This window comes from Orcinus orca, chromosome 11 (genome assembly GCF_937001465.1).
Source record: "Orcinus orca chromosome 11, mOrcOrc1.1, whole genome shotgun sequence".
Classification (NCBI taxonomy): Eukaryota; Metazoa; Chordata; class Mammalia; order Artiodactyla; family Delphinidae; genus Orcinus; species Orcinus orca.
The window spans coordinates 36,504,559-36,517,807 of NC_064569.1; positions in this window are offsets into that span (position 1 = coordinate 36,504,559).

Sequence of the window (13,249 nt, forward strand, 5' to 3'; positions counted from 1 at the left end):
TAATATGGGAAAGAAAATAATTAATCAAGTCCAGGAAGCACAGAGAGTCCCATACAGGATAAATCCAAGGAGAAATATGCCAAGACACATATTAATCAAACTGTCAAAAATTAAATAGAAAACATATTGAAAGCAGCAAGGGAAAAACAACAAAAAACACACAAAGGAATCCCCATAAGGTTAATAGCTGATCTTTCAGCAGAAACACTGCAAGCCAGAAGGGAGTGGCAGGACATATTTAAAGTGATGAAGGAGAAAAACCTGCAACCAAGATTACTGTACCCAGCAAGGATCTCATTCAGATTTGATGGAGAAATTAAAACCTTTACAGACAAGCAAAAGCTGAGAGAGTTCAGCACCACCAAACCAGCTTTACAACAAATGCTGAAGGAACGTCTCTAGGCAAGAAACACAAGAGAAGGAAAAGACCTACAATAACGAACCCAAAACAATTAAGAAAATGGGAATAGGAACATACATATCGATAATTACCTTAAATGTAAATGGACTAAATGCTCCCACCAAAAGACACAGATTGGCTGAATGCATACAAAAACAAGACCCATATATATGCTGTCTACAAAAGACCCACTTCAGACCTAGAGACACATACAGACTGAAAGTAAGGGGATGGAAAAAGATATTCCATGCAAATGGAAACCAAAAGAAAGCTGGAGTAGCAGTTCTCATATCAGACAAAATAGACTTTAAAATAAAGACTATTAGAAGAGACAAAGAAGGGCACCACATAATGATCAAGGGATCAATCCAAGAAGAAGATATAACAATTGTAAATATTTATGCACCCAACATAGGAGCACCTCAATACATAAGGCAAATACTAACAGCCATAAAAGGGGAAATCAAGAGTAACACATTCATAGTTTTACTATGGGTACTTTAACACCCCACTTTCACCAATGGACAGATCATCCAAAATGAAAATAAAGAAACACAAGCTTTAAATGATACATTAAACAAGATGGACTTAATTGATATTTATAGGACATTCCATCCAAAAACAACAGAATACACATTTTTCTCAAGTGCTCATGGAACATTCTCCCAGATAACTCATATCTTGGGTGACATATCAAGCCTTGGTAAATTTAAGAAAGTTGAAATTGTGTCAAGTATCTTTACTGACCACAACGCTATGAGACTAGATATCAATTACAGGAAAAGATCTGTAAAAAATACAAACACATGGAGGCTAAACAATACACTACTTAATAACGAAGTGATCACTGAAGGAATCAAAGAGGAAAGTAAAAAAATGCCTAGAAACAAATGACAACGGAGACAGGATGACCTGAAACCTATGGGATGCGGCAAAAGCAGTTCTAAGAGGGAAGTTTATAGTAATACAATCCTACCTTAAGAAACAGGAAACATCTCGAATAAACAACCTAACCTTGCACCTAAAGCAATTAGAGAAAGAAGAACAAAAAAAACCCAAAGTTAGCAGAAGGAAAGAAATCATGAAAATCAGATCAGATATAAATGAAAAAGAAATGAAGGAAACGATAGCAACTAAAAGCTGGTTCTTTGAGAACATAAACAAAATTGATAAACCACTAGCCACACTCATCAAGAAAAAAAGGGAGAAGACTCAAATCAATAGAATTAGAAATGAAAAAGCAGAAGTAACAACTGACACTGCAGAAATACAAAACATCATGAGAGATTACTACAAGCAACTCTATGCCAATAAAATGGACAACCTGGAAGAAATGGATAAATTCTTAGAAATGCACAACCTGCCAAGACTGATCAGGAAGAAACAGAAAATATGAACAGACCAATCACAAGCACTGAAATTGAAACTGATTAAAAATCTTCCAACAAACAAAAGCCCACGACCAGATAGCTTCACAGGCGAATTCCATCAAACATTTAGAGAAGAGCTAACACCTATCCTTCTCAAACTCTTCCAAAATATAGCAGAGGGAGGAACACTCGCAAACTCATTCTACAAGGCCACCATCACCTGATACTAAAACCAGACAAGGATGTCACAAAGAAAACTACAGGCCAATATCACTGATGAACACAGATGCAAAAATCCTCAACAAAATACTAGCAAACAGAATCCAACAGCACATTAAAAGGATCATACACCTAGAGACTGTTATTCAGAGTGAAGTCAGAAAGAGAAAGACAAATACCGTATGCTAACACATATATATGGAATTTAAGGGAAAAAAATGTCATGAAGAACCTAGGGGTAAGACAGGAATAAAGACACAGACCTACTAGAGAATGGACTTGAGGATATGGGGAGGGGGAAGGGTAAGCTGTGACAAAGCAAGAGCGTGGCATGGACATATATACACTACCAGACGTAAAGTAGATAGCTAGTGGGAAGCAGCCACATAGCACAGGGAGATCAGCTCGGTGCTTTGTGACCACCTAGAGGGGTGGGATAGGGAGGGTGGGAGGGAGGGAGACGCAAGAGGGAAGAGATATGGGAACATGTATATGTATAACTGATTCACTTTGTTTTAAAGTAGAAACTAACACACCATTGTAAAGCAATTATACTCCAATAGAGATGTAAAAAAAAAAAAAAAATGCAACATGTCATTTAAAAATCTCAAGTTATACAAGAAGCCTGTGCTGGAAACCTAAGTCCTGCTATCTCCCTAGCTCAGCCCAGCCCAGCCCACTCCCCAGCAGTCCCAGGAAGCCTGAGCTAGGGCCATCGGGGCAGTCTTTTTGCCCAAAAGAGACTTCAAAGATGTTCTTTGGTTTTAAAAGATCATATTCAGAAATGTGTGGAGGAGCTTCAAGATGGCAGAAGATTAAAACGCGGAGATCACCTTCCTCTCCACAAATATATCAGAAATAAATCTACGTGTGGAACAACTCCTACAGAACACCTACTGAACGCTGGCAGAAGACCTCAGACCTCCCAAAAGGCAAGAAAGTCCCCACGTACCTGGGTAGGGCAAAAGAAAAGAGAATAAACAGAGACAAAAGAATAGGGATGGGACCTGCACCAGTGGGAGGGAGCTGTGAAGGAGGAAATGTCTCCACACACTAGAAGCCCCTTCCCGGCAGAGACTGCGGGTGGTGGAGGGGGAAGCTTCGGAGGTGCGGAGGAGAGCACAGCAACGGGTGAAGAGGGCAAAGCGGTGAGATTCCCGCACAGAAGTTTGGTGCCAACCGGCACTCACCAGCCTGAGAGGCTTGTCTGCTCACCCGCTGGGACGGGCGGGGGCTGGGAGCTGAGGCTATGGCTTCAGTCGGATTGCAGGGAGAGGACTGGGGTTGGCTGTGTGAACACAGCCTGAAGGGGGATAGTGCGCCACAGCTAGCCGGGAGGGAGTCTGGGAAAAAGTCTGGAGCTGCGGAAGAGACAAGAGACTATTTCTTGCCTCTTTGATTTGCTGTGCACGAGGAGAGGGGATTAAGAGCACTGCCAAAAGGAGCTCCAGAGACGGGCGTGAGCCGAGGCTATCAGTGCAGACCCCAGAGACAGGCATGAGACGCTAAGGCTGCTGCTGCCCCCACCAAGAAGCCTGTGTGCAAGCACAGGTCACTCTCCACACCTCCCTTCCCGGGAGCCTGTGCAGCCTGCCACTGCCAGGGTCCCGTGATCCAGGGACAACTTCCCCGGGAGAACGCACAGAGCACCTCAGGCTGGTGCAATGTCATGCTGGCCTCTGCCGCCGCACGCTCACCCAGCATCCGTACCCTCCCTCTCCTGGCCTGAGTGAGCCAGAGCCCCCGAATCAGATGCTCCTTTAACCCCGTCCTGTCTGAGCAAAGAACAGATGCCCTCAGGTGACCTACATGCAGAGGCGGGTCCAAATCTAAGGCTGAACCCCAGAGAAAGGGAAATCTCTCCTAGCAGCCTCAGGAACAGCGGATTAAATCTCCACAATAAATTTGATGTACCCTGCATCTGAGGAAAACCTGAATAGACAATGAATCATCCCAAATTGAAGAGGTGGACTATGGGAGCAATGATATATATATATATATTTTTTTTTCCCTTTTTCTCTTTTTCTGAGTGCATATGTGCATGCTTCTGTGTGACATTTTCTTGGTATAGCATTGCTTTTACCTTTTGTCCTAGGGTTCTGTCTGTCCGGTTTTCTTAAATTACTTAAAAAAATTTTTGTAATTATTATATTTTATTTTAATAACTTCATTTATTTTATTTTACTTTATTTTATTTTGTTTTCTCTTCTTTCTTTCTTTCTTTTTGTCCTCCCTTTTATTCTGAGCTGTGTGGAGGACAGGCTCTTGGTGCTCCAGCCAGGCATCAGGGCTGTGCCACTGAGGTGGGACAGCCTCGTTCAGGACACTGGTCCACAAGAGACCTCCCAGCACCACGTAATATCAAACAGTGAAAATCTCTGAGATCTCTGTCTCATTGCCAAAACCCAGCTCCACTTAATGACCAGCAAGCTACAGTGCTGGACACTCTATGCCAAGCAACTAGCAAGACAGGAACACAACCCCATCCATTAGCACAGAGGCTGCCTAAAATCATAATAAGGCCAGAGACACCCCAAAACACACCACCAGACGTGGACCTGCCCACCAGAAAGACAAGATCCAGCCTCATCCACCAGAACACAGGCATTAGTCCACTCCACCAGGAAGCCTACACAACCCACTGAACCAACCTAGCCACTGGAGACAGACACCAAAAACAACGGGAACTACGAACCTGCAGCCTGCAAAAAGGAGACCCCAAACAGTAAGTTAAACAAAATGAGAAGACAGAGAAACACACAGTAGATGAAGAAGCAAGGCAAAAACCCAACAGACCTAACAAATGAAGAGGAAATAGGCAGTCTACCTGAAAAAGAACTCAGAATAATGATAGTAAAGATGATCCAAAATCTCGGAAATAGAATGGAGAAAATACAAGAAACGTTTAACAAGGACTTAGAAGGACTAAAGAGCAAACAAACAAAGATTAACAACACAATAAATGAAATTTAAAATTCTCAAGAAGGGATCAATAGCAGAATAACTGAGGCAGAAGAACTGATAAGTGACCTGGAAGATAATATAGTGGAAGTAACTACTGCAGAGCAGAATAAGGAAAAAAGAATGAAAAGAACTGAGTACAGTCTCAGAGACCTCTGGGACAACATTAGATGCACCAACATTCGAATTAAAGTACCAGAAGAAGAAGAGAAAAAGAAAGGGACTGAGAAAATATTTGAAGAGATTATAGTTGAAAACTTCCCTAATATGGGAAAGGAAATAGTTAATCAAGTCTAGGAAGCAGAGAGAGTCCCATACAGGATAACTCTAAGGAGAAATATGCCAAGACACATATTAATCAAACTATAAAAAATTAAATACAAAGAACATATATTAAAAGCAGCAAGGGAAAAAAAACATATAACACATAAGGGAATCCCTATAAGGTTAACATCTGATCTTTCAGCAGAAACTCTGCAAGCCAGAAGGGAGTGGCAGGACATATTTAAAGTGATGAAGGAGAAAAACGTACAAGCAAGATTACTCTACCCAGCAAGGATCTCATTCAGATTTGATGGAGAAATTAAAACTTTACAAACAACCAAAAGCTAAGAGAATTCAGCACCACAAAACCAGCTTTACAACAACTGCTAAAGGAACTTCTCTAGACAGGAAACACAAGAGAAGGAAAAGACCAACAATAATAAACCTACAATAATAAACAATTAATAAAATGGTAATAGGAATATACATATCAATAATTACCTTACATGTAAATGCATTAAAAGCTCCATCCAAAAACATAGATTGGCTGAATGGATGCAAAAAGAAGACCAGTATATATGCTGTCTATAAGAGACCCATTTCAAACCTAGGGACACATACAAACTGAAAGTGAGGGGATGGAAAAAGATATTCCATGCAAATGGAAAGCAAAAGAAAGCTGGAGTAGCAATTCTTATGTCAGACAAAATAGACTTTAAAACAAAGACTGCTACAAGAGACTAAGAAAGGCACTACATAATGATCAAGGGATCAATCCAAGAAGAAGATATAACAATTTAAATATTTATGCACGCAACATAGGAGCACCTCAATACATAAGGCAAATACTAACAGCCATAAAAGGGGAAATTGACAGTAACACAATCATAGTAGGGGACTTTAACACCCCACTGTCACCAGTAGACAGATCATCCAAAATTAAAATAAAGAAGGAACCACAAGCTTTAAATGATCCATTAAACAAGATGGACTTAATTGATATTTATAGGACATTCCATCCAAAAACAACAGAATACACATTCTTCTCAAGTGCTCTTGGAACATTCTCCAGGATAGATCATATCACAAATCAAGCCTTGGTAAATTTAAGAAAACTGAAATCATATCAAGTATCTTTTCCGACCACAACACCATGAGACTACATATCAATAACAGGAAAAAAATCTGTAAGAAATACAAACACATGGAGGCTAAACAACACACTATTTATTAAACAAGAGATCACTGAAGAAATAAGAGAAAATAAAAAAATACAGAGAAACAAATGAAAATGAAAGGACGATGACCCAAAACCTATGGGATGTAGCAAAAGCTGTTCTAAGAGGGAAGTTTACAGCAATACAATCCTACCTTAAGAAATAAGCAACATCTAAAATAAACAAACTAAACTTACACCTAAAGCAATTAGAGAAAGAAGAACAAAAAAACCCCAAAGTTGGCAGAAAGAAAGAAAGCATAAAGATCAGATCAGAAATAAATGAAAAAGAAATGAAGGAAATGGTAGCAAACATCAGTAAAACTAAAAGTTTGCTCTTTCAGAAGATAAACAAAATTGATGAACCATTAGCCAGACTTATCAAGAAAAAAGGGGAGAAGACTGAAATCAATAGAATTAGAAATAAAAAAGGAGAAGTAACAACTGTCACTGCAGAAATACAAAGGATCATGAGACATTACTACAAGCAACTCTATGCCAATAAAATGGACAACCTGGAAGAAATGGACAAATTCTTAGAAATGCACAACTTCTGAGACTGAACCAGGAAGAAATAGAAAATATGAACAGACCAATCACAAGCACTGAAATTGAAACTGTGATTAAAAATCTTCCAACAAACAAAAGCCCAGGACCAGATGGCTTCACAGACGAATTCTGTCAAACACTTAGAGAAGAGATAACACCTATTCTTCTCAAACTCTTCCAAAATATAGCAGAGGGAGGAACACTCCCAAACTCATTCTACGAGGCCACCATCACTCTGATACCAAAACCAGACAAAGATGTCACAAAGAAAGAAAACGACAGGCCAGTATCACTGATGAACATAGATGCAAAAATCCTCAACAAAATACTAGCAAATAGAATCCAACAGCACATTAAAAGGATCATACACTATGATCAAGTGGGGTTTATCCAAGGAATGCAAGGCTTCTTCAATATATGCAAATCAATCAACGTGATACACCATATTAACAAAATGAAGGATAAAAACCATATAATCCTCTCACTAGATGCAGAGAAAGCTTTCGACACAATTCAACACCAATTTCTGATAAAAACCTTCCAGAAAGTAGGCACAGAGGGAATTTTCCTCAACATAATAAAGGCCATATATGAAAAACCCACAGCCAACATCGTCCTCAATGGTGCAAAACTGAAACCATTCCAACTAACATCAGGAACAAGAAAAGTTTGCCCACTCTCACCACTCTTATTCAACGTAGTTTTGGAAGTTTTAGCCACAGCTATCAGAGAAGAAAAAGAAATAAAAGGAATCCAAATCAGAAAAGAAGAAGTAAAGCTGTCACTGTTTGCAGATGACATGATACTATACATAGAGAATCCTAAAGATGCTACCAGAAAACTACTAGAGCTAATCAATGAATTTGGTAAAGTAGCAGGATATAAAATTAATGCGCAGAAATCTCTTGTATTCTTATACACTAGTGATGAAACATCTGAAAGTGAAATTAAGAAAACACTCCATTTTACCATTGCAACAAAAAGAATAAAATATCTAGGAATAAACCTACCTAAGGAGACAAAAGACCTGTATGCTTAAAATTATAAGACAATGATACAAATAGATGGAGAGATATACCATGTTCTTGGATTGTAAGAATCAACATTGTGAAAATGACTCTACTACCCAAAGCAATCTACAGATTCAATGCAATTCCTATCAAATTACCACTGGCATTATTAACAGAACTAGAACAAAAAATTTCACAATTTGTATGGAAATACAAAAGACCCCGAATACCCAAAGCAATCTTGAGTATGAAAAAAGGAGCTGGAGGAATCAGGCTCCCTGACTTCAGACTATACTACAAAGCTACAGTAATCAAGACAGTATGGTAGTGGCACAAAAACAGGAAGATAGATCAATGAAACAGGACAGAAAGCCCAGAGATAAACCCACGCACATATGGTTACCTTATCTTTGATAAAGGAGGCAAGAATATATATCGGAAAAAGACCGCCTCTTCAATACGTGGTGCTGGGAAAACTGGACAGGTACCTGTAAAAGTATGAAATTAGAACACTCCTTAACACCCTACACAAAAAGAAGCTCAAAATGGATTAAAGACCTAAATGTAAGGCCAGAAACTATCAAACCCTTAGAGGAAAACATAGGCAGAACACTCTATGACATAAATCACAGCAAGATCCTTTTTGACGCACCTTCTAGAGAAATGGAAATAAAAACAAAAATAAACAAATGGGACCTAATGAAACTTCAAAGTTTTTGCACGCAAAGGAAATGATAAACAAGACTAAAAGACAACCCTCAGAATGGTAGAAAATATTTGCAAATGAAGCAACTGACAAAGAATTAATCTCCAAGATTTACAAGCAGCTCATGCAGCTCAATAACAAAAAAAACAAACAACCCAATCCAAAAATGGGAAGAAGACCTAAATAGAAATTTCTCCAAAGAAGATATACAAATTGCCAACAAACACATAAAAGAATGTGCAACATCATTAATCATTAGAGAAATGCAAATCAAAACTACAATGAGATATCATCTCACACTGGTCAGAATGGCCATCATCAAAACATCTGGAAACAATAAATGCTGGAGAGGGTGTGGAGAAAAGGGAACACCCTTGCACTTTTGGTGGGAATGTAAATTGATACAGCCACTATGGAGAACAGTGTGGAGTTTCCTTAAAAAACTACAAATAGAACTACCATACGACCCAGCAATCCCACTATTGGGCATATACCCTGAGAAAATCATAATTCAAAAAGAGTCATGTACCAAAATGTTCACTGAAGCTCTATTTACAATAGCCATCACATGGAAGCAACCTAAGTGTCCATCACCGGATGAGTGGATAAAGAAGATGTGGCAAATATATACATTGGAATATTACTCAGCCATAAAAAGAAACGAAATTGAGTTATTTGTGGTGAGGTGGATGGACCTAGAGTCTGTCACACCGAGTGAAGTAAGTCAGAAAGAGAAAAACAAATACCGTATGCTAACACATATATATGGAAACTAAGGGGAAAAAAAAAGTCATTAAGAACCTAGCAGTAAGATGGGAATAAAGACACAGACCTACTAGAGCATAGACTTGAGGATATGGGGAGGGGGAAGGGTAAGCTGTGACAAAGTGAGAGAATGGCATGGACATATATACACTACCAAGCGTAAAACTGATAGCTAGTGGGAAGTAGCCACATAGCACCGGGAGATCACCTAGGTGGTTTGTGACCACCTAGTGGGGTGGGATAGGGAGGGTGGGAGGAAGGGAGACACAAGAGGGAAGAGATATGGGTACATATGTATATGTATAACTGATTCACTTTGTTATAAAGCAGAAACTAACACACCATTGTAAAGCAATTATACTCCAATAAACATGTTGAAAAAAAAGAAAAAAAACCTTCCAACAAACAAAAGCCCAGTACTAGATGGCTTCACAGGCGAGTTCTATCAAACATTTAGAGAAGACTAACACCTATCCTTCTCAAACTCTTCCAAAATATAGCAGAGGGAGGAACACTCCCAAAGTCATTCTACGAGGCCACCATCACTCTGATATCAAAACCAGCCAATGATGTCACGAAGAAAGAAAACTACAGGCCAGTATCACTGATGAACATAGATGCAAATGTCCTCAACAAAATAGAAGGAAACAGAATCCAACAGCACATTAAAAGGATCATACACTATGATCAAGTGGGGTTTATCCCAGGAATGTAAGGCTTCTTCAGTACACGCAAATCAATCAATATGATACGCCATATTAAGAGATTGAAGGAGAAAAACCATATTATCATCTCAATAGATGCAGAGAAAGCTTTTGACAAAATTCAACACTGATTTCTGATTTAAAAAAACTTCCAGAAAGTAGGCACAGAGGGAAATTTTCTCAACATAATAAAGGCCATATATGACAAACCCACAGCTAACATTGTCCTCAATGGTGAAAAAGTGAAACCATTTCCACTAAGATCAAGAACAAGACAAGGTTGCCCACTCTCATGATTCTTATTCAACATAGTTTTGGAAGTTTTAGCCACAGCAATCAGAGAAGAAAAAGAAATAAAACGAATCCAAATCAGAAAAGAAGTAAAGCTGTCACTGTTTGCAGATAACATGATACTATACATAGAGAATCCTAAAGATGCTACCAGAAAACTACTAGATCTAATCAATGAATTTGGTAAAGTAGCAGGATACAAAATTAATGCACAGAAATCTCTGGCATTCCTATACACTAATGATGAAAAATCTGAAAGAGAAATTAAGAAAACAGTCTCAATGACCATTGCAACAAAAAGAATAAAATACAAAAGAATAAACCTACCTAAAGAGACAAAAGACCTGTATGCTTAAAATTATAAGACACTGATGAAAGAAATTAAAGATGATACAAATAGATGGAGAGATATACCATGTTCTTGGATCGGAAGAATCAACGTTGTGAAAATGACTCTACTGCCCAAAGCAATCTACAGATTCAATGCAATCCCTATCAAACTACCACTGGCATTATTAACAGAACTAGAACAGAAAATTTCACAATTTGTATGGAAACAGAAAAGACCCCGAATAGCCAAAGCAATCTTGAGAAGGAAAAATGGAGCTGGAGGAGTCAGGCTCCCTCACTTCAGACTATTCTAGAAAGCTACAGTAATCAAGACAGTATGGTACTGGCACCGAAACATAAATATAGATCAATGGAACAGGATGGAAATCCCAGAGATATACCCATGCACATATGGTCACCTTATCTTTGATAAAGGAAGCAAGAATATACAGTGGAGAAAAGATAGCCTCTTCAATAAGTGGTGCTGGGAAAACTGGACAGGTACATGTAAAAGAATGAAATTAGAACACTCCCAAACACCATACACAAAAATAAACTCAAAATGGATTAAAGACCTAAATGTAAGGCCAGACACCATCAAACTCTTAGAGGAAAACATAGGCAGAACACTCTATGACATAAATCACAGCAAGATCCTTTTTGACCCACCTCCTAGAGAAATGGAAATAAAAACAAAAATAAACAAATGGGAACTAATGAAGCTTAAAAGCTTTTGCACAGCAATGGAAACCATAAACAAGACGAAAAGACAACCCTCAGAATGGGAGAAATTATCTGTAAATGAAGCAACTGACAAAGGATTAATCTCCAAAATTTACAAGCAGCACATGCAGCTCAATATTAAAAAAACAAACAACCCAATCCAAAACTGGGGAGAAGACCTAAATAGACATTTCTCTGAAGAAGATATACAGATTGCCAACAGACACATGAAGGAATGCTCAACATCATTAATCGTTAGAGAACTGCAAATCAAAACTACAATGAGAGGTGCTTCCCTGGTGGCGCTGTGGTTGAGAGCCTGCCTGCCAATGCATGGGACATGGGTTCGTGCCCTTGTCTGGGAAGATCCCACATGCCATGGAGCGGCTAGGCCCATTAGCCATGGCCGCTGAGCCTGTGCGTCCAGAGCCTGTGCTCCGCAATGTTAAAGGCCACAACTTTGAGAGGCCCGCATACAGCAAAAAAAACAAAAACAAAAAAACAAAAAAAAAGCTACAATGAGATATCATCTCACACTTGTCAGAATGGCCATCATCAAGAAATCTACAAACAATAAATGCTGGAGAGGGTGTGGAGAAGAGGGAACACTCTTGCACTGTTGGTGGAAATGTAAATTGATACAGCCACTATGGACGTTCTTTAAAAACTAAAAATAGGGCTTCCATGGTGGCACAGTGGTTGGGAGTCCGCCTACCAGTGCAGGGAATGCGGGTTTGTGCCCCAGTCCAGGAGGATCCCACGTGCCATGGAGCGGCTGGGCCAGTGGGCCATGGCTGCTGGGCCTGCGCATCCGGAGCCTGTGCTCCATAGCGGGAGAGGCCACAGTGGTGAGAGGCCCGCGTAGGGCAAAAAAAAAAAAAAAAATTAAAAAATTGAACTACCATATGACCCAGCAATCCCACTACTAGGCATATACTGTGAGAAACCCATAATTCAAAAAGAATCATGTACCAAAATGTTCATTGCAGCTCTATTTACAGTAGCCAGGACATGGAAGCAACCGACGTGTCCATCAACAGATTAATGGATAAAGAAGATGTGGCTCATATATGCAATGGAATATTACTCAGCCATAAAAATGAACGAAACTGAGTTATTTGTCATGAGGTGGATGGACCTAGAGACTGTCATACAGAGTGAAGTAAGTCAGAAAGAGAAAAACAAATACCATATGCCAACACATATATATGGTATCTAAAAAAAAACAATGGTCATGAAGAACCTAGGGGCAATACGGGAATAACAATGCACACCTACTAGAGAATGGACTTGAGGATATGGGGAGGGGGAAGCGTAAGCTGGGACAAAGTGAGAGAGTGGCATGGACATATATACATGACAAAACGTAAGATAGATAGCTCTTGGAAAGCAGCCGCATAGCACAGGGAGATCAGATCAGGGCTTTGTGACCAATTAGAGGGGTGGGATAGGGAGGGTGAGAGGGAGGGAGATGCAAGAGGGAAGAGATATGGGGACATATGTATATATATAACTGATTCACTTTGTTATAAAGCAGAAACTAACACACCATTGTAAAGCAATTATACTCCAATAAAGATGTTAAAATAAAATTAAAAAAATAAATTTTAAAAAAGATCATATTCAGTGTGTTAAATTTACAGATCAGAAAAGCTGTTCTTAAACTTTTAAGCTGAGCCTAAATCCTATTCTTTTCATAAATGTAGCATATTTTACCACTTTTTTTTTTTTTTTTTTGCGG